The sequence below is a fragment of the Octopus bimaculoides genome, chromosome 9 (genome assembly GCF_046866305.1).
Source record: "Octopus bimaculoides isolate indiv1 chromosome 9, ASM4686630v1, whole genome shotgun sequence".
In the NCBI taxonomy this organism is placed as follows: Eukaryota; Metazoa; Mollusca; class Cephalopoda; order Octopoda; family Octopodidae; genus Octopus; species Octopus bimaculoides.
Genome location: NC_142936.1, coordinates 66,034,523 through 66,061,254, shown reverse-complemented (window position 1 = coordinate 66,061,254; position 26,732 = coordinate 66,034,523). Strand labels below are relative to the sequence as shown.

At 33.8% G+C, this 26,732-nt stretch overlaps 1 protein-coding gene across 18 annotated transcripts in view; it reads left to right on the top strand.

Annotated features, from left to right (window-relative positions):
• LOC106879147 (voltage-gated inwardly rectifying potassium channel KCNH7) overlaps nucleotides 1-26,732 on the top strand; it is a 661,705-nt gene that overhangs the window by 401,474 nt on the left and 233,499 nt on the right. The gene's annotated exons all lie outside the window — the stretch shown is intronic.

Genomic DNA, 26,732 nt, shown 5'->3' with positions numbered 1-26,732 from the left:
GTTCCTCTCAACACATGGTTATGATGCTCCCAGATGCACATATCGTCAGCCACTAAGGGATAGACAAGCTCAACTGGTTAGATTCAAACATCTAACAAGCAATTGTGTGATATTGAGCAGAATATTTGCTGTAGCCCGTCTTTTGCACCAAGACTAACATTCCAAACCGTTAAGATCAGAAGCTCTGAGAGCCACTGAATGATATTGCATCACGATATAATTACTGCCTGGTATTGCATCAGAGCATTTATTATTATTATTATTATTATTATTATTATTATTATTATTATTATTATTATTATTATCATTATTATTATTATTTTATGTTTGACTTTTGCTTTGCATTTGTACAAGTTGGATCCAAGCATTATTATTATTATTATTATTATTATTATTATTATCATTATTATTATTATTATTGTTGTTGTTGCTGCTGCTGATATTGTCCTCGTCATCCCCATCATCATCATCATCCCCATCATCATCATCATCCCCATCATCATCATCATCCCCATCATCATCATCATCCCCATCATCATCATCATCATCATCATTATTTTTAGTAGTAGTAGTGTTATCGTTATTATCCACCAAACGGCGAGAATATAAAAATGGGAAGAGCACTAATCTTAAAAATGTATTATCTCCTCTCTCCTTTTTTCTAATTAGGGTCGAAGGGTTTGCAATCGTCTTTCATCTTGTGAAGTTTTATGAAGTTATTGCATGTAAAAGTACCGAGGCGATTTGATCAACCGTATTTATTACAGTAATAAAATTAACCTTGTGTCTCTTAAAGTAAAATATATATTATCGGTGTTAGCACCATCGTCATCATCATCATCATTGTCACCATCATAATTATCACCGCCTTACTATGATCACCCTAATTTAAACGATGAATTGATGTGAAAATTTCATATCAAAATTTTATGTCAAATTAATGTTCATTTCTTTGAAAATACACTTTTTTCTGTTTAGATATAACCCATTTCTATGCCAATTCATCCTAATCGAACACGATAAGGATTTGATCTCCCTGTTGAAGTCAAGTTATTTCATATATATGTTTCTAATGTCTCTGGGTAAGGCGTAAAATATATAGTTTCTAAAGTAGAATTACCTGCTATTCATACGAATTCATATCTGAGTGTGTATGTGTATATATATATATGAGCTCTTCCACCCTTTGACAGGTCTTATTTTTCGTCCTGCAGGGTATCCAACAATCACCCTTCTCACCAAACAAGCTTCATGGGGTTGCCACTTTAGTCGCCGACGACCCCACCATGCAACAAGTTGTACTGGGTTACATGTTACCAGTAGCGTCCAAGAGCGACTTCACACACGTACGCACACACACGCATGCATGTATACATACACACATACATACACATGAGTAATTATTTATTGTTAGTTAGCCGATGAAGCACGTTCGTTGCCTATGGCTACTTAACGTCATCTACGGTATTCACACAATTGTCGATGGATCTAGCTCAAGAATTCTCCAGTGTTCGTTGAGTATATAAAAATGATAGAGCTGGAAAATGGAATAATCGAGAAACTTTATGGTTCACAGTGATCATTTCTCGGGTGGGATACTGGGATACTGCATAACTGGTTCGGGTGCATCCCGTGGTTCAGAATGGTCTTGTCAGGTGATGTTATAATGGGTATATCTTAAATAAACCCTGGGGTTTATTTAACGAGGTACATTTTAATGTATACATATATATTAATATATACGTCTGTCTCTCTGTATGTATGTATATATGTATGTATGTATGTATGTATGCATGCATTTATGTATATATATATATATATATGTGTGTTGACGTGATGTTGTATCTTCTCTTTTATATATATATATATATAATAAATCTAAAAATGTTTATAAAACCGAAATCTTTCTCACTGATAAAAATAGACCATGATATATAATTAAACTACAAATGCATTGAACGGTATTAATTGATAAATTGAAATGGTAATACATTAGCAGTCAGTGAAGACAGTGAATTGATAGAATCGTTGGAGCATTGAATAGAATAACTCGCGATAAATGCTCCAGCTAGTCATGTACTGCATTTAAACGGCGCCGAGGCCGACTTTGTTATTTATCTCTCTCTCTCTCTCTCTCTCTAAGTCATGTCAAGGGAAAAGTAAGGAAGTCCTTGCACAGAAATCCCGCTGATCATTTCCCTTGCAAATATGTAGTGCATCTCAAATGAAAACACAGTTCTCGGAGGTTTTTCTTTTCGTGCAGTAAGTCTGGCTCAAATAAAGGAGTCTTCAGTAAATAAACCTCTGTGCGGTTGCTCGCATCCCTCGATAGAGCAAATGAATCTCCCTCAATACACGTTCTAAGTCTTCTAATAAAGCGAATAACAAATTAGATAATTTAACCCATGAAATAGCATAAAAAGACGGGATGGTCATGGTTGAATGGGATTGATTATGGATATACTTATTCGGGGTTAACAAAAGATATCTTACAACTGTACAACTTTTAAACTGGTTATTTTAAAGGTGTAAGGGCTGTTAAAATCTAGTAGTTTAATTCTTCCTGTGGTTACGGTTTGGGAAGACGGCAGGTGAACTTCTACTGCGATTATTTACCTTAGATACTCTCTACATAAACTAAATCTCATGTGATGTCTCGTCATAAAACTCACTGACAATATTTATAAATTCACAGAATAATCACTTCAAATATTTTCAAAACATGTTCTCTACTTATCGACAATTTTAGACATTCAGTATCAAATTTTATTCTTTGTTTTCAATTTTTCATTGTTTTACTCATAAAGCATTTTAATGTTCTTCATGTGATAAATTTAAAATCTTTTCCAATATTGTTATGCTTTAAGTGTATTCGATCGCGGTGTATGTTTATTTTTAAATATTCATAAATTGCATTCGATATTGAGTGACAAAAGAGTAGATGAGTAGCAGACAGTAAACGGGTGCTAGAAATAAATAGTTAGTTGTATTTCAACGTTGTGTTTCTAGATTGTAAGGTTGTAATATGGGTGATTTATATAGATAGAGAAACCAAAATTATATCAGACTACTAAATCTCTAACTTGGTGAGCGATGATTATATACCATCTAGTTATTGTTGAATTAGCAGACATTGCAGTGTATAAACCATATATATAACAATGAAAAAGTAGCACGAAGGTGGAAAACGAAAGAATTTAAAAGGGGGAAAAAACAGAGATGCAAACAAGCTGAATCCGTCATCAGTGGCCAACCAAATATCATTACAGTTTCGAAGCCGTTCAACAACAGCGTTCAATTTGGCAGTGTCGGAAACACGAGCTACTCGGATATAAAATCACAAACACGATAAAGAAACAAGAATAGAAAACACTGAGACAAGTGCGTTAACAGAAGAAATGAAGTCTGTAGACTGAATGGTAAAGTTGTAGGGAGAAGAGGAAGAAAATATTAAATCAGGCAAATAAATAGTGAAAGACGAAAAATACAAAACTAAACAAAAGTTTATACAATGTCTTTCGACATAGCGAAAAGAAAGATGTGTTATGCGAAGTAACTCTACTACGAAGATAGTGTGCCTTTCGGCCTTGGAAAAAGAATTTAATTAATCAAGACAGAAGCATATGCAAAATAACATTTAGTTGCATTCTTTAATGTTTGAGCTGAAATTTTTCTAATAAAATTTACAAAAGTATACAGTTTTATTCAGTTCATCTCTCTTCTACCCAACTAAATTCGAAAAGACAAAAAACATGTTTGTGTAGGAATTTTTATTAAAAGTTCGATTTTAATTAGTAGTTCAATGTAAAAACAAAAATATACATTAATATTATTTTCCAATCTGTTTCTATGCTTTTCAAACTCATATTAGCTATTATTTCCATTTGAGTGTTTTACCCTTGGTTCCCTTCATTGATAAAATAACAGATTAGAACAACAGCTGTGGTGATTTATTGATCATTGTTATTGTCAATTTAGAGTGCATCATTCTAATATCGGAATTTTCTTTGTTATTTTATGAAAGAAAAGAAGAGAACTGGGAAAAAGAGACGTTTTACATAAGAAGGGTAATTTATTCTGCCAGTAACGTTTCTTCAATTGTCTATTCTACAGATATTGTCTCATTATTTTCTATTAACTAAAACACACCATGTAATTAGTGAAGAAATATTTAGACTAAACATTATAAAAAATATAAATCACAAATATTCGAAGATTAGAAATTAAGAAGACATATGACAGCAACTTGATTGGTAATCATCGTTGTATCGATCAGTACAAATAGGTTTTTGTGTTGCTTCTGTAGCCGATATTCCTGCTGATATCATTTTTGATGACTGTGGATGTTGATTTTTCAATGACACTACCGATGACAGATTCTACAGTAGGAATTTTCTGTCTTTTTCCTTTATGTTTTTTTACTTATACGTGTGTGTGTGTGTGTGTGTGTGTGTGTGTGTGTGTGTGTGTGTGTGTGTGTGTGTGTGTGTGTGTGTGTGTGTGTGTGTGTGTGTGTGTGTGTGTGTGTGTGTATTTCTTTTTCATTTAAGTTTTATGACTTTTATATTTTTTTACCTTTATGTTTAATGAGTTCTTTTTTTCTTTGACTTGCAACTTGAAGTAAATTGATTAGTAAGATCGTTACCTGTCAAAACAGGAAGCGCTTCACTTCGAGATGAGAAGTTGAAAAAAATATAACTCTAATGATCCACTCTCACATTATTACAGTGAACGGACCAACGACAAAGCCTCTACGTGGTTGCTTGATCTGCATAAAATAACAGCAAATCTTTTTTTCAAATCACACTGTATTATCTTTAAAAGAAAAGAAAATGGGAGACCAGGTTAGATAATGTACTCCGATAAAGACAGGATGATCTTGTTTAGAATGCCTTTTAATCATAATATTATTCAGATAATACAGTTCTATATTTAAGAGATGAGGAATTATTAACATTATTTACATTAGACGGATATTTGTCCTCATCTTGTTTGTTGTTAACACAACGTTTCGGCTGATATACCCTCCAGCCTTCGTCAGGTATCTTGGGGAAATTTCGAACCTGGGTTCTCATTCCTAACGATGTTACTACTATTATTATTATATTATTATTATTATTATTACTATTATTAATCAGGTCGCTGCAGTGAATCGAACTCGGAACCTTTCTGCCGTGGGCAAAAGGAATTTAGGGGTAGGGGTTAGACGATTACATCTGCCTATCGAAAGGAGGGCAAGCAAATTTGACCTCGACGGAATTTGAACTCGGAACGTAAGAAATGCCGCTAAGTATTTTGCCCCGCGAGCTACCGATTCTTTTCTACGCTAGGCACAAGGCCTGAAATTTTGGGAGATGGGGGAGAAGTCGATTAGATTGACCCAGTACGCAACTGGTACTTAATATATTGACCCAGAAAGGCAAAGTCGACCGCAGCGGAATTTGAACTCAGAACGTAAAGACAGACAGAATACCGCTAAGCATTTCCACCGGCGCGCTAACGTTACTTATTTTTTTATTGGCCAAAAGGGGCTAAACATAGAAGGGACAAACAAAGGGATTAAGTCGATTACATCGACCCCAGTGCGAAACTGATACTTAATTTATCGACACCGAAAGGATGAAAAGCAAAGTCAACCTCGGCGGAATTTGAACTCAGAACGTAACGGCAGACGAAATACCGCTAAGCATTTCGCCCGGCGTGCTAACGTTTCTGCCAACTCGCTTTCTTCTTCATAGAGGAGGAGATAATAATTTTATGTTGATATCGGTTGAGACCGTGTTAAAATGTTCGATTTAGATGTATTAAGCGATAGTAAGCCTACAGAAAAAAAAACAAAAGAAATCACTCTTTAAGAAATTAAAATCGAGACAGACCGGTTCATTTGTAACGATAACAACATTTAAACCATCATTACTGGCTGTACAAAATGTTAATTCACGTGTTTGAGAGATTTCCTCAAGACCCAAAAAATACAGCTTAGATTTAACTCCTAATTAAATATCTTTTGTCATTCATCTACATATCTTCTGTTAGTGTATAATAAGCTGTGGCTTCTCAAATGGAAGAAAACATCTGCGTAGTTTGAGTAACGGTTAATGTACCTTTCTATAATTAATATATTGTGTAATTGAAGAACACATTTTAGTATAAGCATTACGCTTTGAGATAGTAACATTTGGAAAATAGTAACCTAATTTATCCTTCTTGCATTTGTATTCATCGCCGTCAGTTATTATACTTTAATTCTTAGCCAGCACGTATGCTTGCCAAATACGATTTCTTTCTCGTTGTTTTGCTGTCGTTTTTTTTTTTTTTTGCTGTTGTTGTTATTTTTCTTCGGGTGAATAATGAAGCGATAATTGCCTGTTTTATATCTATATATTAATCGAGCAAACATTTTTATCATTTGATGCAGATGCAGTTGGGTTTGAACCAATACCCCTTACTTGTGATCTGTCCCAATGTTTAAATGGAATACATACAAATACTACGCTAAAATATTTCCCTTAGAGAGCTAATATGTTGCTAGTATCTGATTTTTTCATCAGAAATATATTCTTCCTTTCTATTAAGATCAAATGGAACTAAACAGATATCAGTAGTTACGTATTGTTATTTTACCTTACAAATGGCATCCTAATAGTGCTCTAGGCTTTATCATTACCGATTTTAAAATGCCATTTCAATACTTTATTATAAGGAGACAAACTATTGTCATTCGGGAAGAACTCTTTAGTTGCTAACTTCCTTTGCCTGATCTGTTAGGAGATTCGATTTTGTTCAGTTCTTTGATTTTAATAATCAGTGATAAAGAACATTATAAATGAAATCTCATTGGAAGTGTTACACACACACACACACACACACACACACGTATGTGTGTGTGTGTGTGTGTGTGTGTGTGCGTGTGTGTGTGTGTATTCTGTCATTTGAAATATCTATAATATATATTTTATTACAAAATATGTTTTTAGCATATTCGACTTATAAAAAATATTTTAAAACGGGAATCCTTTATTCAGAATCAATAAAAGAATTTCATTTTCAAAAATAGTTTATATGAATTTGTAGAAATTTATAAATATGACCATACGGTTAGTAACAATAATGAATTATGCATTTTACTTATTTCCTATATAGAAACAGGAAGTAGATCTCTTCTTCTCTTGGTACAAAAATGCAATAATAATCACACAGCATATGGTTTGTGAATACAAGTTAATAAAGTGTATATAACAGATCTTCATTTAAAATATCAACCAAAATTGAGATTACATAAGTATGTTTCTAAAAAATGTACATACTTATGGCAATTTAAATCTTATGGAGGATGTACATTTATTTTCCCCCATGCTTTACAAAATCCAGTGGTTTATGCGTATATAAAAAGTAATAAAATGGTTATGTTATAGAATCAAATTACTGCCGTCTGGGGGCAGTCATTAAAGAGAAAAATACAGAAGACACGTGATTAAAACTGGTAGAAGTAATGTTTTCGCTGATAAGAGAAAAGTTTGACCATTAACTGAGCAAGAGAGAGAGAGAGAGAGAGAGAGAGAGAGAGAGAGAAAGAGGAAGACTAAAATGAGACAGCTTAGCTATGGGGGCTGGTGGAAGCTTAAAGTATATCATACTATGGTGAGTTCATATAACAGCCAAAATATGGCTTGCGGGATACTAATCTCTGGCTAAAGTAACTCATGTGACAACGGTGAAAGATAGTCGTGTATTTTACTTAGCTGGTCAATAACGTAAATTACCTGACAATCTGCGATCTTAGTTTGTTGCAACTTAACACGTGGCTAAACTGAAGCTAACCTCACTGCGTTATCTTCTGCTAGACTGCTGAAGAAACAGGCATTAATTATGAACATAAAGCAGCAGTTTGGGAAAATCAGTTGAAGATGAATGAAAATTACGAGCAGTAGGAAATGGTAAAAATAGTGAATCGGTCAAGGAACCTAAATATAATAACTAGACATGAATGTGTTGGGTGCAAACAGAGTGACTGCATATGTGCATAGGTATGCAAATGGGTGCTTTTGTTAGCTAACGGCTAGTTCTGTGTTCGTTTGCCTACACGTGCAAAATAAAAGGGCCCTGCATAAAGGTGAAGTGATCAATGAGATTAGTATTTTGCAACCATAGGTATATGGTTTGCCTTCGTGTCACAACGTGCTTTGAATGAATACTGAGATTGGCGGGGATTAAATGTCTGAACTATTGACTGCAAAAGCGTAATGCAGCTCGCTTGCAAAACTAATTTGTCACGTGTATAGTGCTTGTATTGGTGTCAAGGTGTGTGTATATGTGTGCAGGTGGCTGTGTGACTATGTATGCATGTGCGTAAAGCAAATGAAAAATCTAATACAGAGTAAATATTCTTGAGAAAGAAAATAAATATTACTGGATGGTAGAGGAAGAAAACGTACGCCTGAAAGAGTTAAATGAAAAAGTTGAATTGATTAATGATATAAAAAGGAACGAAAAAGAAATTATTACATTGCTAGCAAGAATTAATGCGATAAAAGTCCTATCTTAGAAATTCTGTTTAATGAAACCAAGGATTATAGCCATAATTCTACTCATATTAACGTTGTCGGTGTGTTTACGTCTCTCATAACTTAGCGGTTAGGCAACAGAAACTGATAGAATAAGTACTAGGCTTCAAAAGCAATTAGTTCTGGAGTCGATTTGTTCGACTTAAATACCTTTTAAGTTGGTGCCTCAGCAGGGCCTCAGTCAACTGACTGAAACAAGTAAAAGATAAGCAATAAAATATAGTTACACCATTCAAGGTTGGTAAATGCATTGTAAAACAAAGTAGAAATGAAACAGTAAATATAACAGATGTCAATTTACAATATCACTCTGAGCAGAGTTTACATAAATTGTCTATAATCTGCATATATTAGTCTAGTACATAATTTATATCGTGAAAAAAAATGGTATGGGAAATACATTTATATTTATCGTGTTTCAAAAAGTGAGTAGTATTATGTGTGTTTGGAATGATCGATTCGGTGGAATAATTTGTGTTGTAGAGTCAAATGTCTGCAATTTGAAAATGACCAGCCGCAAAGAGAAAAGCAGATAATATACGTGTGTAGAGAATTATAGATGTTATTGCGTCGAAGCAAATAGAGAGAGCTAACCACTTACTGACAGTGAGAAAGCGTGAATAAAATAGTTTAATCTAGTTTGTAGGCGACAACAAAAAAAAGAATGTTATTTTGAGTTCCCTTGAACAAGTTAAGACAACTCAGAGGCTACTAGTCTCTGATTAACTAAAATCTCACGATTATTACTTCTATGTTTAATGGTAAAAATCATAGAATATCTGTTCCTTTCGTAGTCACAGAATTATTGTGGGAAATACTTAAACTTAATACTTTAAAATTGTCTCATATATTTTCCCCAGATAGTCTCACTTGAATTCAAATTAACCATTAAACACTAAACCATATTGAAATATATTTCGTTCTAATCGAATGTTTTTATAGTAAATAATGGTTTTCTATTTTTATGAGTCGAACAAAAAATGCCTATACTTGGTTTTCTAATGAAACAATACTTCAATTTTTCTTTCATTGTCATCCTCATTTCATTCAATGTCGATATAATGTGTTTTCTGTGCGATAATTATCATCCAAAATGGAAACAAATACTATTGGCAAATAAGAACAAGTATTCTAATTGATTTTCTACAAATCATATGAATGGTAAAATATTTCCTTGGGTCTTTTGTTATGCAATAAAATGTAATTTATTGCCATATTAACATCATATTTAATATCTTTTCCATTGCAATGTTTAAATGAAGTTTTCTAGAATAATATGTAAAACAACCCAAAACTAAATTTCTGGAAAGGAAACTACTTGTGCAATTCTACACTTTCGAGATGTTTTGAGACTGATAAACTGAAAACTTTTTTTTTTTTAATAATTCTTTTGAGAATTCTCATAATTGATTAGGTTGTGAAGGTACCACTAATACACTCCAGTTCAAAGTCTCTGGCGCAAGTGAACGTGGATTTATGGCTGTCAAGAAAAACAAACGCTTCCATGGAAAACACAAACTAAGGGCTGAACTTCACCCTCCAAATGCATTCGTTCTCTATTGAATACTTGTCAATGTACTAATTAAACAAAACCCTAAATCAACAGTGGTTTCTCATTATTTTCTATTAACTAAAACACCAGGTAATTAATGAAGAAATATTTTGACTAAATAATGTTAAAAATATCAATTTCAAATATTTTAAGACAGAAAATTAAGACGTATGACAGCACCTTGATTGGTGATCGCTGTATCGATGATAACAAATAAGTTTTTATGTTGCTTTTGAATCCGATATTCACGCTGATATGATTCTTGAGGACTATGGAAGTTAATGGCTGAAAGACATGAATGTTAACAGACTCTACATTAGATATTTTCTTTCTTTTTCTTTTTTTTTTTGTTAATTATTTCATATTATCGTGTTGTTTTCTATGGAACTGAAACTGTCAAATGAGGCAATGCCCCAACTCGTGTTGAATAGACAGAAAAAACTACTCGTGTAATTACCAACTCAAGTAATGCTGTATGAAATTGTCAATAAGGAAGCCTCTGCGTGTGAGCCCATTCTGTTAAACATAGTACAAGTCAACGAAATGGTTTTATAAGACAGATCGATAACGGCTGAAATGCATTTGATTATAGATCTGGTATTCGATCAGGCCTGATTTGGAGTTAAACAACAAAATTATAGATTTATAGCTTGATGCTGTATTAGGCACGAATAATGCGCAGAGCAAGTGACATCACTCTTTAAGTCTTTGAAATCAGATGCACTGACGTTGGCTCATTGGTGACGATAACAACGTCATTTAAAGCAAGCTCGGTGTTTTACACCAACGTGGACTATAACTGAGCAAAATTCTCATAAAAGGCATTTCACAGTGAAAACCTTTTTTTTTTTATTTTGAAGCGGTGGCTGTATGTATTGCCAACATTGACTAACGTATCTTCATACTTTTACGGCGATAGAATATTATTTCAGAGAAATTTGTCTGCTATTTCTACCAAGTCCAGCGACCGTGGATTGATTCATTAAAATAACGCTCTTGTTAGTAACGAAATACTTGTGTTTATTCAAGTGATTTTGACGTTTGACTTTTGATTTTAAAAAATCGACTTTGATTTATTAAACATTTATAAAGCGGGAATTGTTTTTGTGTAGAGTATGTATAAACGTTCCAAATAAATAAACACCTGACCCACAACACTAAATATGTCTTGTACGATAATTTAGAAATTATACAACTCCCATCTATCAATCAAAACTTATTTTACGACAGACGCTTTATATTTTGATTTCATATTTCGGGGTCTGATTTACCTTTTTTAACTCCATTCATGATGACAATTGATATTGGTTTCAGATCTTGGCACAAGGCCTGCAGGTTTGAAGGAGGAACTAAGTTGATTATATTGAACCCAGTGCTCAACCGGTACTTATTTTACCGGCTCCGAAAGGATGAAGGCAATTCTGGCATCGGCGGAATTTAAACCCAGAACATAAAGACAGACGAAATGCTGCTAAGTATTTTGCCCGGCTAACGATTCTGCTAACTCACCACCTTATGATGTCAATTGATATCAATGTACTAAGTTTTTACTGAATGAAACCAAAGAAGAGTTAATTACTTTTTCTCTCCAGTAATTTCCCTACGCATCCCATCTGCTGGGCCAATTCCTTAGGGGATTGCACTGGATCCTTATAGATGAGGTTGTTCACTCGGTCTTCAATGAAATGATCAGGTCAGATGGAAAGCGGATGGTCTGTGAGGTTGAATTTCCCATCGTTGAAGAGCAAACTCTGTCTGCGTACTTCTTTCAGTGATAGGCCTTCTCCGCACACGGCACAAATGTGTCAAGCGGCCCTAGCAGCTTTGGAACTTTGACTGAAAGAGAAGAAAATCAGGTGCCGGACATGCTCATTTGTTTTCTACTTGGCACATTACGTCATATGTCTGAAAACAGGTAAATATATTAAAATTTCAAATACGATAAACAAAAGCTGTTGGGGAAAAAACAGAGCTTGAAATGAAACAACATAAAACAGTATGACAAAAGTATTTTTTAAATTTATCTGACAGCCCAATATTATCAGATATTTTACAATATATTTTAAGTACTAAATTTTCTGTTACATATATAGCACAATATACGTGATAAAAACATAACCGTTTTTCAAATTCTATCATGGCATAATGTGTATAACTACACCTGAAACACAGTTTAAATCATTTCGATTTTTTTAAATTACCTTAGCAGTGGGACTACTTTTCCATGGAAACTGTCATTCTTCAATCCATTACGTGTTAACCTCATAAAACAAATTGCTCTGCCAGAATGAAATTTTCCACCCTTTAATTTTCTTGTGTTATTTAGTCGTCATTTTGCGAAATAGCTTGTAGATGATTTACATAAAATGTTTTCTGTCCGCATCTGTTTTCCTTCTCAAGTCAATCAATAAAAACAAACGCATATTAGAATTCCGTTCTTTCACACATTCTAAGCAAGAACGAAGCAATGACACAACGCCTAGTAGTCACGTCCTTTACATCAATAGCGACAATATCGGATTTGAAATGAACACGTTAGTTATTTCCATTTTCCAGCATGGACATACTCGGTAAATATTAGCAGAGACGGATGTGTACACAGTTCATGAGAGTAGAACAAACCTGGCAGAAAATGTTCCAGATTTTCTTCATCAGTAATCACAAAACGGATATAGATTAAAATATATTGTGACTTGCCATTGATTGCTATAGTTGTGCAGAGATTTCATGTGAGATTTTCTCGATATGCAAGGGAGATAAAATTGTGTAACTAGCGTATAAGCCTGGTAATAATATTGTATGTTGTTTCAAAATAAACGCAGAGGATCATGGGATTAAGAGTTTGCGAATAAGATGTTATAAGTCATGTTGTAACATCAAATTAATTTGATAGTATAGTTTGATACACAGCTTGACATTTATTAATCGAAAATTTCGAAACTTGTACATATACATATATATATATATATATATACATAATCGAGTTATGCCGTGCAGTAGAGTCCAGAAGGCGGATGAAATAGTGCTATCTACGGCTACATGAGACTTTAAGTGCTTTAGTTTATATAAAAATCAAAATGTTATATGGAAATGTATGTATGTATGTATGTATATATATATATATATATATATATATATATATATATATATATATATATATATATATATATATATGCCCTTTTCGCTCTTTCGATAATGATTTATGGCCATAAGAAAAAATACCATTAGTGGTGATTCTCTTCCTTTAAGTAGCAATTGCCAGTAATTATATATATTATATATATACATTTACATATATATATATATATATATATATATATATATATATATATATATATATATATATATATATATATATATATATATCAGGGATGTACCGCCTGGGTAGGCAAGGTAGGCAGTGCCTACCCCGAATAAAATAGATTGATAGTAACATTTTCCTTTTATGGCAAAATATGCAAATAATTCAATAAAACTATGAAGGTTACTCTGAGTACGATGCATAAAATTCAAGGTATTGTTTTTCTTTGTAGATTAGGTAGGCATAGTTCGCCCCTGCCTTTCAATCTCAGTATTAAAGCTATGCATAGAACTGCTGTAGTTGCACGTGTTGCGTACATGCCTATAGCAATGTTGTGTTTACGCGCTATAAAGTCAGAAGTAAATCTACCTCCAACTCAGTCGCGCCCCTGTGTTTCGCTTATTTTGTTTTTTTTTTGTATGTTTTAGTACATAAACGTCGCCAACTGCCTACCCTGAGTAATTACTGATGGCAATTGCCTGATATGTATATGTGTGTGTATCTTATGTGTTTATATGCATTAATTTATATATATTTTTTGTATATGTGTATATGCGTTTGCATATATATATATATATATATATATATATATGTGTGTGTGTGTGTGTGTGTGTGTGTGTGTGTGTGTGTGTGTGTAGTCAATTCAAATAAACGAGGAAAATTAACGGACAAGAGGACGTGCGCACAAGAAATGTTTTAGCTTGACGCTCGGTCAAAAGCGATAGTTTGACTTTTCAAGCATAGCTCTCCGTCGGAAAGGAGAAAGGGAAAAGTCCAAAACGGGAAAAGGAAAAGAAATCGTCACCACCACATTACTGAATATATGTAAATGTATAAATGTATATCTATAAATGTATGTATATATGTATGTGTACACGTGTGTGTGTGTTTGTGTGTGCATGTATATGTAATAACGTATAGAATACATTGTAGTATGCGCTCAAGTTCAAAACACGCCGACCTCGGCTCTCCTTTTTATCTGTTCAAAATCAACGAATAATGTACTAATTCTCTCTTTTTATTATTATTGTTACTGAGCGAGAGAGCAGCGCACGCCATCAATGTGATACTGGAGTAAAAGATACGAAGCCCAGTGTACCCATCATGACAACCCGTCTGATAAGGGTACGCTAGGGATATGCATCGCAACCACATGTGCACGACATGGTGATATCATATCATGATATACAGTGCATGAGTTTGAGGTGGGGTCCAGTTAAAATTTTCTTCGGGTCGAGTAGCTCATCCTCCTCAAAGAGTCCTTGAATAAGAGTTGTTTAAGGTTGTTGAACGAAACACCCATGCTTCCAGGGGTGACTTATTCAAATCTCATAGAGTTCCTCCCAACACATGGCTGGTCGTAATCGGAGATGCGCATTTCTTCAGCCACCAAGGGACATGCTCAACAGTTTAAGGTCAAACAAGTGAAAAGAAATCTGTGGTATTGGGCAGAATATTTGTTGTAGCCTATATTTTATACCAGGACAAACCATATACATAATAATACTTCCAATCAGTTAAGATCTGATTATTATTATTATTATTATTATTATTATTATTATTATTATTATTATTATTATTATTATTATTATTATTCACTAGTCTTATTTTTATCACGTGCTTTCACTGCACTACAGAGCGCAGCTCTGTGTGCCTTGGGTATATGCTGTGATTTGTTGTGATGCTCTCAGTTTTACTGCATTGAAATTGTTTTACGTAGGATGTGTGCAGTGCCTAGTAGTACTATTTCTGTGTTATAAATACTTATTACTCGTGGTGAAGGCAGCATGTTCTTTGTCTTACCTTCTTGGAGATTTTAGGTAAAATTATACTAATGTGTCCGTTTGTTTTAATTTAAATAAATTCTATGTCCTTATGCAGCTGAGGATTGCTCTGCATTTAAATTGATGTAATGATTCCATTGTTCAATTAAATGGAATTGCTTGAAACGACCGTGTACTGCATTACCTCTTGATATCTCATTGTTGCTTTTTACACACACACACGCACACACACACACACACACACACACACACACACACACACACACACACACACACACACACACATATATATATATATATATATATATATATATATATATATATATATATATATATAATCTTGAATGTATTTAGCAGTATGCACGATACTAACAAATTTTCCTTGCTTTATAATAAAGCAATACGCAAATACTGACAAGTAAAATCATGCATAGTAAAATAAATCATTAGTTTAATTCATTTTACCACTATTTCCTTTCTCTTTGTACTTTGTTATTAATCCGTATGTTATTGGTATTTTTCAGTTTCATTCTCTAAACGCATCAAGGTCACGTGGCCATTTCTAGATGGCCACCTATAGAATAGCAGATACTGTCTGGATATTTGAAGTAGCCATTTCGCCATTACAAATGGGCTGCTGGTAGTTGAAATTAGATTTCTGATTAAGTTTACGAGGCTTTCTATTTGAAACAGCTGACAGTTGTAGTATATAAATCAACAGAGTAAATACAGTATAATAATACGGCCAAAACTCCATACTTCAGGAGTTGGTAAATCGCTTTAAGGGTTCAGTAGTGACCTACATCTACAAAGGTGTTGCTGCTTCTGTTGTTGCTGCCACTTAGAGGAGCACTCTAAATCTCTTCCAGAAAAAGGTGAACAATTTGAATGTTATGGAGAGGCTCAACAACACCCTTTAATCTTGTGTTGTGCCTCCTCACTTTTCTTCTTATACCACAACTACACTAGCCTCTACTCCAAACCTTTCGCTGATCTCGATCAACTTGCACTCACCTCCTTTCATTACTTATATTCGCACTGTTGTCAAATACTGGTTTCAACTTTTGGCACAATTTCAGCAACTACGGGGGAGGAATTAAGATGATTACACTGACTCTAATGTTCCACTAATACTTATTTTAATCATCCCGAAATGATTAAAGGCAAAGTCGACTTCGGCGTAATTTGAACTCAGAACGTAAAGGCGAGCCAAATGCCGCTAAGCATTTTTCCCGGTGTGCTAACGATTGTGGCAACTCGCCTCCTTATTTACTATCTAATGTGTCCAGGCATTTCTACTTTACATGTTAACCCTTTAGAGGTATTCACTGCGCGGGATTTTCCTGCAGACATTCTATCGATTTGCAGTTATTTAAGTCTATCAACCACATCGAACTCATTTGTCTCAAAGCTCCCCATATATTTTGATGAATGAAGGACGAATAGGGAAAGTGCTGTAAACACACCTTTACGTCAATGGCGACAGTATCAACCCTTTCTCTCACACGAAATGATTAAGAATAAAGATAAGAAATTGGGATGTTAAAAGAACCGATTCCATAACAGACCAATAGAGTAAGTACCAGGCTTACAAAGAATAAGTTCTGGAGTTGGCTTCTTCGACTAAAAAACCCTTTAAGGCGGTGCTCCAGCGTGGCCGCAGTAAAATGAGTGAAATAAGTCAAAGAATGAAAGAATAGTCGCATTGTGACATTCTAAATGTTCTGCATTATAATATAGGTAACTTGTTAATATATAGGAGAGTACATTACAAAGATGCTTCCACGGTGATCAGAACAAAAGCACCATTTCACACAGTTCATTTTCTTTCTGTGTAATATGTGTTATAGTTAATGATTCATTTATGTTATTGCCAGTAATTCATAAGTATTGCCTATATATAGTTTATAGATGAGATGAGATATTCTCCGTATAGAATGCACTTTTAAGTGCTCAATGATTCAAACTTGAGCAAGTATAGGAGCAAATGTGGGGATAGACAAAATTAGACAGTTCAATATATAAGGTATGTTAAATCCATGAAATACAAAATATGTGTGTATGTATATATATTAAAAAGGTCCAACTTAGACAGAGTACAAATGATATAGAAAATTAAAGGGGTAGAAGAAAGGTATAACATATGCATCAGCCGTTTCTGGGGGCTCAGCGATCCATAATAATGCTTGTAGATTAATTCCATTAGAGAATGCGGCTGTATGGATGCATTTAACATAGGATGAGACGAGCCTCCGTCTTCGGGAAAGAGATCTTACATTTGAGATCATAAAGCATTAACTCTGTACTGTACAGAATATGTACGTCGTCCAAATAGTTAAATTTTGCAGTTTTCTACACGGAGAATTTCTTTACAATCTGCTTTCATTTAATTAAGGATAATGCAGTCGGATTTAGATGTGTGCCGCCACCCTTAGATTCTTCTGAGGTCATTGTCGAGACAAGAGATGTGAAATGAATAGAAATTCAAACAATAGCATTGCTTTAGTATTTTAGCAGAATATAATCAGTTGTCAGTCACAATTAGTAAAAGATTTATCATTCGATACCAACAAGATAGAAGGTTAGAGCCAAAATGTATAATCTAACTGAATATTACTGATATTTATTTTATGAGTAAAATAATTGGAAAAATAAATTTTAATCGATTTCATTATATATCACTATTATTTGATCTACTTTTGGAGAAATAAAATTTGAAGTCACCTGCCAAATGATTCTAATTCTGGATAATAGAAAGATGAAACTAAATACTGTAATGTATTTAGTCTGGTCTTCTGCCATCTCTGACAAAGAACCGCCCACGAGACAAATAAAATATTTATCGATTAAGAAAACGCATGCCAGGTTGTTATCGAAGTAGAACAGAAGAAAAAATATCGTAAATCTATATTACCTTATAACATTCTTGTGTTATGGCCATTACGTGATCATAACACTGGGAGATAATATTTATCAATATACACTTTGTATTATCTGTTATATTATTTCGCATGAAATTTCATTGAGCAAAGAGAAACATGAGTACGTCCATATTTGTTTCTGCTTTGATTTCTTTTCACAGTCATACATTGAATATGGCATAGTTTTATTGGATTTGGCGTTTGCAAACGTAATGGGATATTCGATTTTGTTTCAAATAACTTTGTTTCCACAGCTTTTAATTTTCATCTTCATTTCTAGAACACAAGCTGCAGAAAATGTGTTTTAGTATAAATCGAAATACATACATATACAAGCGCACATGTACACACACACACACAAACACGAATGTATTGAATATATACATATAACAAAATAAGATGACAAAGAAATAAACGATCATCTTATGAACTTCATTGGCTTACAACTGTTTCTGCTTCATATTTGAGGCTCCGGTGAAGCTACAGGGCTCTCAACTCAGGCTCTCAACTGTGAGTCCACTGCACCTTATAATAGAAACAGCCATAACCTAATGAAGCTAAGATAGCCGTTTATTCCTTCACCATCTCATTTTCTTATTTCCGTTCTGCATTTGATTAAGGCTTCGTTCTGAAGCATATGCATAATGAGTTCTAGTCAAGGTCTCTCCACCCAGTTCTACACCAATCTCGCAAAACCTGAGCTACATATATATATATATATATCCTTAATAATTTACTTATGACAGTCATTAGATTACAGCCATGCAATGGCACCGTCTGGAGGAATCTTAGTCAAACGAATATCCTGGCACTTATTTTCTAAATCCTGGTAACTATTCTATCATGATGTTTTACGGGACCATTTAATTACGAGACGTAAACACATCAGCACCGGCTATCATATTCATTCACAAAGCTTTAGGTGGCCTGAGGATAGAGTACAAGATACTTACAAAAGATGCCACGCTGTAGAACTAAACCCAGAAGCATGTGGATGGGAAACAGATGTATGTATTGTATATATATATATACACACAATGAGTTGCACCATGGCGGTTCTTCACTAAATGATATATATATATATATATATATATATATATATATATATGGCAAAAAAATCGGGGGAGAATATATCTAAGCTTCCATATACATTAGTCAATAGGGCTGTGAACATTTTCCGATATCTCACGAATTAAAACTTTCCTTGAATGAAATGAAAAGTCAGTTTTTCAAATTGATTTTTCCGTATGGGGTGCAATGAAGAAAATAAAACCCAAATTAACGGTTATTAAAAGTTACAGAATCAATAGAAATGCGGCATCAGAGAAATAAAAATTTATAAACACTAAAGATCAAATGAAACCGTCTTTTACTGGGTGTCAAGTTATTTATTTTTAATGTTGATATAAAGCAATAAAAATATGACTATTAAGAACCCAGATTATCTCCCATTACAATTTTAATAAAACTTTCTCACAAATATCGTTAAAACTATTATTACGAAATGATCAATATTTCAGTCTTTAATAATATTAATGACATGATAATGCATACATATAGGGACTGTACATGTAATCATTTGCATTCCTATATATAGGTATGTATATGCATATATATAAGGCGCAAACTTGTTATGATCTTTTGGATGTTGGCTGATGATGAATACGCTACGAATTTTCTGTTTGATTTGGTTCTATAATGTTTCCGTTTGTTGCTTTTTCGTGAAATTTTTGAAATATACATATGTAATGCTGAGCAATCCTGATTTCCTTACTTATATATATATGTGTGTGTGACCATGGTGTTCCTTCATTCATTGCCTGTCACAAAACCTATTATATGCATTTAGCCTGCATTTCTTATATTACCTTTCTCGGTATGCCTCTTTTCTAGTCTCAATTTGTCCCTCTCTACGTTATAGAACATGAATGGAAAAATCCCTCAACCGACCAAACAACATTAATATACAGGGGTTGGACAAAATATGGGAAAAACTTAGTCAAATAGAAATGTGTTATTTAATACGGAGTTAGTACAAGGAATTGACTTGTACAGATTCTGAACAGTTGTTACGTTAATGGTGAGCTATTTTTCAAGTAAAACTTTCTTCAACTCTTTCAGTGACGATGCCAGGGGGAAGCGGCTTCTTACTTGTTATACATACATGTTCGATGATATTGTGATCCGGATAAGGCAGTACAAATTGAAAACATCCGTTAATTATTCTGTTGATTTGTCTGTTAGTTCACTACATTTGTTTATATGGGTTTTCTCACGCATATATGTATATATATATGTATATATATATATATATATATATATATATATATATATATATATATATATACGTACACTTTATTTGTGTGCTAATGCAGGCATGATGTCTATTATATAACTAACAAGGTTATGAAACAGCTGTAAACGGATGGAATAGGCATTTACTCATTCCTTTCGCTATTGTTTCTCTTAGATTTTCAGAACGACGGGAAAATTCACCTTAACTTCAGCCACGGTCATTCTTGTCAATTATGCAATTGGCGGAGGGTTAAACATATATATATATATATCAATATTTGTACGTATATACATATATATTCATATAATTATTTAAAATTATAATACAGGGTATCTAAGAGATACCGCCACGCTGAAAAATAGCAGTCAAATCTTGACTCTAAACCACAATAAATGTTCATATAGCACAAAAGAGCGAAGACGAAGACAAAATAAACTAGTAAAAATAACTGGATAATTCCAGATCCCGGATTTCTGGCTTTGCATAATAAATGCTTTGCCTTCATCGGTGGAATATACTCAAGCACATAAATATAAATATATATATAAACATTACAGTATACTCACATATACGAACGTATACATACATATATATGCACGTATGTACACGGCCAACTTAAATTGCCCGCCTAAAAACTCCTCGTGCGATATGGACAGAATATCAGCGCAGTATTTATAGTTATATAAATATATATTTATATAAATATTTATATATATTTATATTTATTTATATTTATATAAATTTATATATTCATATATGTAGGCACTACATACAAACACAAAATTAATGCCAATATATATATATATATATATATATATATATATTGCAAAAGTGATGGTGGTGGTGGCGGTGGCAGCAGCAGCAGCAGTAGTAGTAGTAGAAGTATTAGTAGTAGTAGTGGTGGTGGTGGTGGTGTTAATAGTTATGCATGGAGGAATGGAATGTGCCCACGGCTTTTCTAAACCCTCCAAGAACAGTAACATTGATACCATTATTTACGTTCGATGAAATGTCATTACATGTGGACGACTACCTCAACGACAAGAGCAGCGCTGGATTTACAAGGAGCTGAGGATCTGGGTAGGAAGGGCTGAAAACCATGGTTAGTAAGAGATCGTAGATGTAGGCATCCACAGGGAATGAGAAGAGGTAAATAAGTGAATTGATCGAGAATGGCCGAGCAGAGGTGGTAAGGGACTAGTTGAAGAGCTACGCTCATTGCACTGGCGATATAAAAGGTAGTTAAAGACGTTGTTATTGATGTGGGCCATAGGCCGGATTGCGTTGAGGAATGACTTCCTGTCAAATAATCGTAGTGTTCGTAAATGTGTGTGAATATGTGTGTGTGTGTGTGTGTCTGTGTGTGTGTCTGTGTGTGTGTGTGTGTGTGTGGGTGTGTGTGTGTTTTAAAACAGTTTGATTCGGTTCCATGTATCTCAAAGTTTTTGCTGCGAGCCAACGAAACTTTAAGTTGCATAAGGCTGTATCAAACACTTTTAAATAACAATAGATGTAACTGCGAATAAATATGCTGAGTGCCTCTTTCTTTCATTTGTCTACTCACTCTTACATACATGTATATATATTTATGTGTGCGTGTGTGTGTGTGTGCGTGCGCGTGTGTGTGTTTGTGTGTGTGTGTGTGTGTGTGTGTGTGTGTGTGTGTGTGTGTGTGTGTGAATGTTTATTGAGCGAAAACACCTAAAAGCTCTACAAGGCTCCGGCAGGGGATGGTGTCCAACCCTGCCGTACTCTTTCACTGCAACTTTCTCTCACTCTTACTTCTTGTTTTTGTTGTCCCTGTATTTCAAAGGGCCAGCCTTGTCACACTGTGTCACGCTGAATATCCCCGAGAACTACGTTAAGGGTACACGTGTCTGTGGAGTGCTCAGCCACTTGCACGTTAATTTCACGAGCAGGCTGTTCCGTTGATCGGATCAACTGGAACCCTCGACGTCGTAAGCGACGGAGTGCCAACAACATATGATACTACTATGTACCCTTTGTAGAAATATTATATTCTACCGTAAATTGTCAATTAACGTCATTGTAGGTCAACAACGTGGTCATTGATAAAATTTCACTGCAATAATAGTACAACTCCTGAGGCACAACAGTAAATAATACTCTACTAAAATATAACAAAAATTCAATATAAATTTACTTGCATGTTTGAAATGACTGTACCATCATGTTATTATTTCAATCTCAGTCGACGACCTCAGATAAAAACACTTACGAAATTGGTAATTTTGTGAAAATAATGAAATATCCTGTTGAAGATCACTTCTTTCTTATACGATATTGATTCATATTAAATTGGTGTGATTCAATTTTTGCAGTTAAGGATTTAAACAAATATTTGAACACCTGTAATTTCTCATTCTGGTAAAATGAAGAATTGTTGACTTAAGTGGGATTTAACTAGAAGCCGCAGAAAACAACTCTGAGCAGTGAAGTTGAAATTATTATCTCCATTTATTTATTAGAACTTCATTTAACGGTTTGTTCCATTTGCGAATGGACACTGATTTTAATTCAATCGTCCCCATTACCTTTATGATCGCCGCTACAGGAAGAAAAGTTGTCATCTACAAGATTTTAACTTTAAAAATAAAATTAAATCATTTAATGTGAGCTGTACTCATTCAGACATTTTACTTACCTAACCCTAGAATGAAACACAAATAATCAGTTTTATCTTCTGACAATGTCAATCTTTTCTGATCCGTGTAACTCACCTTACATTAAACTACATTAACCGTTAATTCAATGGTCTTTACTTCGTTTGGTTTCTACTGGTAATGTTTAATTATCTGTCGTTTAAACTACTTACAAGTATTTCTCACCAGTATATCGTGACGAATTACTGTTCAATTTTTCATTATTTTAATTCTCTGTTAACAGTATTACAAACTTCTATTGGTCATCTGTCATTTCGTGTCGGCTTGCTTTATTATTATTAAATCCTTGACGCATCATTTCCTGGCGCTGGCTTTCAGTAACTCTTTTTCAGATATTTTCTTGTCTGTTTCTCATTTTACAGAATTACTATTATCACACACATATATTCAGATCTGTTTGCGCAGAGATCTTTATTCTATAGCGTAAGATAGGCAGATTGGAATGATGAATAATCATATTATCCAAATCTATCATTTATATGACACACTACAAAACGTGAAGCACCAAACGCACTTGATATCTGAACAATATTAGTGGAATGACCGATAACTTATTATAATCAAACTAAATTTATCTTAATACAAGTCATTTCCCTTTTTATTACGACGGTTTGAAGTTATTTGTTTGATATAAACCAAAAAAATGGTTGATAGAAAAACGTTATCATGAAAAATAAATCAAAGTGAAAAAAATAACGTCCATCTTTACAGCAAAATAACTTCATCATTAACTAAAATTAAATAAATTGTCCAATGATGAAAACCGACCGAAGATGTCTGGTAGGAAATTATCGGTAGTTATCTAATAAAAATCAAAATTGCGGCTATTTATGGAGCAAATTTCATATAATTTAGTGAAGCTTAACTAATGGATGGAATTATTTCTTCAAACCGGAAAAACATCTTTTAAAATAGCTTTTGCACTTTATTTATTTTACATTCTTCGACAATTTGTTTCCAGTTATAAAGTATACACTTTTATAGAGAGAACGCAAAACTATATTAAATAGATGGAGAAAGGAATATAGAAATATGAGTGCGTATATGTATATATATATACATATGTGTGTGTATCCATATACACACATATATATATATATACATATATATTAATATATATATATGTGTGTGTGTGTGTGTGTGTGTGTGTGTGTGTGTGTGTGTGTGTGTGTGTGTTCAGTTATTTTCTTTTTCCTTTTTTCTAATTTTCTAAATTGTTAAAACTAATAACATTTTATCCCACCTTATTGTTATATAGACGTAACAATTTAAATAGAGGCACACTTTGTTTCACTATTTCCTTTTAAATAAATTAAAAGGAAATAGAGAAAGCAGAAAAGTTATGTGAGAATTCAGTGATGACAGATACAACGAAATAATATTCGTATAATTCAACAATAATGATTACTATTGACTAAGCACGCAGCCAGTTTTGCTAAAGAGATGGGGTTTCATTAATACAATCAAATGTTATAGTGCAGTGCATCATTGGAATTCATTATATCAACATTAGAATTATAAAAACAAAATATCATTATTCATTGTCTTTTACACACACACTCACGCTCGCGCACTTGCATAATATTTGTGTGTGTGTGCAAGTGTGTACATTCATATGTAGATATGTGTCCGGAGCTAATCACCCAACCCATGGGACCACAATTGACTGTGAAATCTTCAGTGAGTCGAGGATTATGACCATCTCATTTTAAATATGTTTCTAGGTATTTAAGTGTGTGTTTATATATATATATATATAGACATATATATGTGTGCGTGTGTGTATGTATGTATGTATGTATGTATGTATACACGTGTGTGCGTGTGTCCTTCCCAACCACATAGTTGCGAGTTCAGTCACACTGCGTGGAAGCTTGAACGAGTGTGAGTGGATCAGGTAGGCGGAAATTGAAAGAAGCCCGTCGTATATATATATACATATATTAATTCAATAAGCTAGCGTGAAAAAAACCTCATAAGGGAAAAAAACATCATTTATTCCCTAGAATATATTTATTTATATTTATATAAGGGCATTGCTATAGAATAATGCCTCAATCTATGAGGGGACTGCTAATGCCCTTATATATATATGTGTGTGTGTGTGTGTGTGTGTGTGTGTGTGTGTGTGTGTGTGTGTGTGTGTGTGTGTGTAATATATGTATATGTATATATCTATGTGTGTGTGCCTTTGCGTCTGTTTCTCCCCTACCATCGCTTGACAACATAGCGGTTCGGCAGAAAGGAACGATGAAATAAGTATGAAGCTTTAGAAAATAAGTCCTGGAGTCGATTTGCTCGACTAAAACGCTACAAGGGGTTACCCCGGCCTGGCCGGAGTCACACAATCGAATCAAGTTAAAGATAAAAGTTGTGTGTGTGTGTGTGTGTACATTTGTGTGTGTGGGGGGCGTATTTTTCTCCTTTTTTTTTACTGTGGTTATGCTGGAACACTCCTTGAAGAATTTTTAGTCGACGTTTCCACCCCGGTAGATCTTTTTTAAAGTCTGGTACCTATTCTAACGGATCCTTTTGCTGAACAACCAGATTACTGTACGTAATCACACCAGTACCGGTTATCAAGCAGTGGCGGGGCGGGCACAAACACAAAGCTACACATACATTGATATGCATATACATAATATACCGGATGAAGTTCTTTTAGTTGCCGTCAACCAAATACACTAACGAAGCATTGATCGACCCGATGCTGTAATAGAAGACAAGATGCCACGCAATGGGACTTAACCTGGAACCATCTGGTTTTTACCACACAGTCACGTCTGCGCCTATATGCATTTGTGAGTGTAACTCTGTATTTGTGTCAACGTGTATATGTGCGTATTGTTATGAATATGTGCGAATCATTGATGTATATGTGTCTCATTGCGAGTTAAGTAATCCATTTAATCAAAGATATGTGTTTTATATTCGCTGTATTTCCGAGGACACAGTGTAATTTAAACTTTATTGTGCTTCTTTCAGTCTCTGCCTATAAAAAGAGCAGAAAAAGCCATTAGAAGAACTTGAGAAATACACAATAAACTTTAAATGATTCCACTGCTTCCAGCTACAAGACGTTTTCTAACCAGAGGTTCCCATTTGCAGCTAGGGTGACTGATCTGTTTCAGAGTTAAATAACTTAACCATTAATACGACGTTTGATTTTCTTTTTTTCTTTTTTTTTTTGTGTTCTCTCATGAGAATATACCAACAATTATTATATACCTTTCATCTGCTTGATCGGTGCTCTATCGAATTTTGACTCACATTGTCGTTTATATATATGTGTATGTGTGTGTAGATGTAGATGTATGTACGTATGTATGTATATATATATACATATATATATATATATATATATATATATATATATATATATATATATATATATATATATATATATATATATATATATATACACATATATATTTATGTAATATTTTGGACTATTGGTTATATGTCGATTAGTATGTTAATGTGTTGTGTAAATCATTCGCACGGTTCGGGTTACCTTGTTTCATCCGCAGTTGCGGTATTTTCCGTTGGATGTACTTCAGGAATTCCGCTGTTAATTGAGATAAAAATAATTTATTAAGTAACCAGAAGACGGATTTGTATTTCTCTTTG